Below are 5358 nucleotides of genomic sequence, written 5' to 3'. Positions count from 1 at the left end.
CAGTTCTAATGCAAGCATGAGAGGGAAAGAAAATGGGCGATATCGGAATGCTCAAGGAGGGTTTGTTTGCCTGGAGGCTCTGCTGAAAAAGAAGAAGTGTCATCGATGTAGTCGATCACAGGGGCGACATCGGTCTCGGGGTCTATCAGAGAGAAGAGGGGGAAGAAACAGTAAATACAAAGAAAACAGATGCATCACTAAGCATTACATGACGATAGGCAGATCTAGGGTCGTTCTAACATAGTACTACACGTTGCAGACAGAGGGGATAAACATCCAAGGATAAATTCCCGGCGTTAGAAGAATTCCGGACACGTGGAAGAGAGGGGACGGTTCCATGTTCAGCATGCTAGGGGCATGTAACAGGTGAATGGACCGCGCATTCGGATTCGTTGGATTTTTTTGAGAAACTTTCATATAGAAAACATTTTCATCGGAGTTATGAATTATTTTCTATGATATTTCAAAGATTAAAGAATTTCTAGAAATTATTTAAATTAACAGAAAATGAATATGACGTCAGCATTGCGTGGGGATGATGTCAGCGATCAACAAACTCGCTGACCAGGTCAAAACTGAATTGTGGGTCCAGTGGGACCCACATGTCATAGACAGAGAGCTAACATAGTTCATTTTAAGTAAACAGAGTTAATTAAGGGGGTGGGCCCCAGGTGTCAGTGGCTGCTTAGGTTAATGAAACATTTGAAATTACACCAAAGTTAATTAGTGGGTGGGGCCCACCTGTCATTGACAAGGGGTGCCCAGTCAGCATAGTTGACCGAGTCAACTCAGTCAACAGGGCCCCATGGGCCCACGGTCAGTTGCTCAAGGGAAGGGCCCATGCGTCCTTGTTAGCCCAGGCCGGCGCTGGTGACCGGAGTAACTCCGGTGGGCCGTTTTGCGGCAGCGTGATAACCCACGAGTATAGGGGATCACAACAGTTTTCGATAAGTAAGAGTGTCGAACCCAACGAGGAGCTAAAGGTTTGTAGGTGTTGTTGGATAGGTTTGTAAGATAATAAAGAGTACGTAAATAAAAAGTAGGGGCTGTTTAGATAAAGAAACAATAAAGTAAATATAGCGAGTGTGGAAAAGTGGTGGTAGGAGTTGCGAAATTGCCCCTAAGCAATTGACTACTTTACTAGACCGATAGCAAGTATTATGTGGGAGAGGCCACTGCTAGCATGTCATCCCTGACTTGGAATTCTATGCACTTATGATTGGAACTATTAGCAAGCATCCGCAACTACTAACGTTCATTAAGGTAAAACCCAACCATAGCATTAAGATATATTGGCCTCCCTTCAATCCCGTATGCATCAATTTCTATGCGAGGTTGAAGCTTCTGTCACTCTTGCCCTCCAATACATAGTCCTATCAACATACAACTAACCCTAGGGTGTGATCCATGCGCGCAATCATATGATGGGCACCAAAGGACATCAACATAACCACAAGCAAATTAAATCAATCATAGCAATTCATCAACCACCGATAGGACAAAGAAAATCTACTCAGACATCATTGGATAATAATATGAAGCATAAAGCACCATGTTCAACTAGAGGGTACAGCGTGTTGCGGGAGAGTGGACCGCTGTAGATAGAGGGGGGAAGGTGATGGATATGTTGGTGAAGATGGCAGAGGTGTTGGTGTAGATCGCGGTGATGATGATGGCCCCCCTCCTTCTTCTTCTTCCTTGACCTGCTCCCTAGATGGGAGAAGGGTTTCCCCTCTGGTCCATGGCCTCCATGGCAAGGGAGGGGCGAGAGCCCCTCCGAGATTGGATCTGTCTCTCCGTCTCTCTCTATTTCTGTGTTCCCAGATTCTTCCCTTTCACCGTTTCTTATATTCCCGGAGATCCGTAACTCCGATTGGGCTGAAATTTTAACATGATATCTATCGGGATATTAGCTTTCTTGCAGCGAAATAAGGGCATCAACTGCCTTACGTGGTGGCCATGAGGGTCAGGGGCGTGCCCCCTACCTCGTGGGCCCCTCGAGCATCATCTCACGTGGATTTTTCTTCCCAAAAATCATATATATTCCAAAAAAATCTCCGTCAGTTTTTATTCCGTTTGGACTCCATTTGATATGGATATTCTGTGAAACAAAAAACATGCAACAAACAGGAACTGGCACTGGGCACTGGATCAATATGTTAGTCCCAAAAATAGTATAATAAGTTGCCAAAAGTATATGAAAGTTGTAGAATATTGGCATGGAACAATCAAAAATTATAGATACGACGGATACGTATCAGCATCCCCAAGCTTAATTCATGCTCGTCCTCGAGTAGGTAAATGATAAAAAAAGATAATTTTTGATGTGGAATGCTACCTAGCATAATCTTGATCATATGTCTAATCATGGCATGCATATTAAGATACGAGTGATTCAAAGCAATAGTCTATCATTTGACATAAAAACAATAATACTTCAAGCCAACTAATAAAGCAATCATGTCTTTTCAAAATAACAAGGCCAAAGAAAGTTATCCCTACAAAATCATATAGTCTGGCTATGCTCCATCTTCACCACACAAAATACTCACATCATGCACAACCCCGATGACAAGCCAAGAATTGTTTCATACTTTTGACGTTCTCAAACCTTTTCAACTTTCACGCAATACATGAGCGTGGGCCATGGACATAGCACTATAGGTGGAATAGAATGGTGGTTGTGGAGAAGACAAAAAGGAGAAGATAGTCTCACATCAACCAGGCGTATCAACGGGCTATGGAGATGCCCATCAATAGATATCAATGTGAGTGAGTAGGGATTGCCATGCAATGGATGCACTAGAGTTATAAGTATATGAAAGCTCTAACTGAAACTAAGTGGGTGTGCATCCAACTTGCTTGCTCATGAAGACCTAGGGCATTTGAGGAAGCCCATCATTGGAATATACAAGCCAAGTTCTATAATGAAAAATTCCCACTAGTATATGGAAGTGATAACATAGGAGACTCTCTATCATGAATATCATGGTGCTACTTTGAAGCACAAGTGTGGTAAAAGGATAGTAACATTGTCCCTTCTCTCTTTTTCTCTCATTTTTTGTAGGCTTCTTTGGCCTCTCTCTTTTTTGTGTGGGGCTTCTTTGGCCACTTTTATTTTGATAACCTCACATGGGACAATGTTCATGATCATAACACTTTTATTTACTAATAACTCAATATTACAACTCGATATCTAGAACAAAGATATGACTCTATATGAATGCCTCCGGTGGTGTACTAGGATGTGCAATGATCTAGCGTAGCAATGACACCAAAAAATGGACAAGCCATGAAAACGTCATGCTAGCTATCTTATGATCATGCAAAGCAATATGACAATGAATGCTCAAGTCATGTATATGATGATGATGAAAGTTGCATGGCAATATATCTCGGAATGGCTATGGAAATGCCATGATAGGTATGTATGGTGGCTGTTTTGAGGAAGGTATATGGTGACTTTATGGTACCGGCAAAAGTTGCACGGTACTAGAGAGGCTAGCAATGATGGAAGGGTGAGAGTGCGTATAATCCATGGACTCAACATTAGTGATAAGGAACTCACATACTTATTGCAAAAATCTATTAGTCATCAAAACAAAGTACTACGCGCATGCTCCTAGGGGGATAGATTGGTAGGAAAAGACCATCGCTCGTCCCCGACCACCACTCATAAGGAAGACAATCAATAAATACCTCATGCTCCAACTTCGTTACATAACGGTTCACCATACGTGCATGCTACGGGAATCACAAACCTCAACACAAGTATTTCTACAATCCACAACTACCCACTAGCATGACTCTAACATCACCATCTTTATATCGCAAAACTATTGCAAGGAATCAAACACATCATATTCAGTGATCTACAAGTTTTATGTAGGATTTTATGACTAACCATGTGAATGACCAGTTCCTGTCATCTCTCTAAATAGATATAAGTGAAGCAAGAGAGTTTAATTCTTTCTACAAAATATATGCCCATGCTCTAACAAATATAAGTGAAGCAAAAGAGAATTCTACAAATGGCGGTTTTCTATGTAAAGAGAAACAGGCAATCCAAACTTCAATAGATATAAGTGAAGCGCATGAAGCATTCTATAAAGCCATACTCAAAAGATATAAGTGAAGTGCAATGAGCATTTTATAAATCAACCAAGGACTATCTCATACCAGCATGGTGCATAAAAGAAAAATGAAAACTAAATGCAAAAGACGCTCCAAGATTGCACATATCACATGAACGAAACGAATCCGAAAACATACCGATACTTGTTGAAGAAAGAGGGGATGCCATCCGGGGCATCCCCAAGCTTAGACGCTTGAATCTCCTTAAATATTTACTTGGGGTGCCTCGGGCATCCCCAAGCTTGAGCTCTTGCCTCTCTTCCTTCTTCTCACATCAAGACCTTCTCGATCATCGAACACTTCATCCACACAAAAATTCAACAGAAAACTCGGTAAGATCTGTTAGTATAATAAAGCAAATCACTACTCGAAGTACTGTTGCAAACCAATTCATATTTTGTTTTTGCATCGTGTCTACTGTAATATAACTTTTTCATGGCTTAATCCACTGATATGATATAAGTGAAGTGCAATGAGCATCTTATAAATCAACCAAGGACTATCTCATACCAGCATGGTGCATAAAAGAAAATGAAAACTAAATGCAAAAGACGCTCCAAGATTGCACATATCGCATGAAAGAAACGAATCCGAAAACATACCGATACTTGGTGAAGAAAGAGGGGATGCCTTCCGGGGCATCCCCAAGCTTAGACGGTTGAGTCTCCTTCAATATTTACTTGGGGTGCCTCGGGCATCACCAAGCTTGAGCTCTTGCCTCTCTTCCTTCTTCTCACATCGAGACCTTCTCGATCATCGAACACTTCATCCACACAAAACTTCAACAGAAAACTCGGTAAGATCCGTTAGTATAATAAAGCAAATCACTACTCTAAGTACTGTTGCAAACCAATTCATATTTTGTTTTTGCATTGTGTATACTATAATATAACTTTTTCATGGCTTAATCCACAGATATGAATCGATAGTTTCATCAAAACGAGCAAACTATGCATCAAAAACAGAATCTGTCTAAAACAGAACAGTCTGTAATAGTCTGAACATTCACCATACTTATGATACTTTAAAAATTCTACAAAAATTAGGAAAAATAAAAAATTTGTATAGGAAGACAGTGCAAAAAGAATCAGAACCATTTGACGTTTGAACTAAAAACATAAAACCGCCCACTACAGCCAAAGTTTCTGTCCTGCACCGTACAAACCATCAAGCAAATGTAAACATCCTAAAGGCAAACCTTGGCACATTATTTTTATATTTAAA

This window comes from Triticum dicoccoides, chromosome 2A, assembly GCF_002162155.2.
Source record: "Triticum dicoccoides isolate Atlit2015 ecotype Zavitan chromosome 2A, WEW_v2.0, whole genome shotgun sequence".
NCBI lineage: Eukaryota > Viridiplantae > Streptophyta > Magnoliopsida > Poales > Poaceae > Triticum > Triticum dicoccoides.
This window is presented reverse-complemented; position numbering follows the sequence as displayed.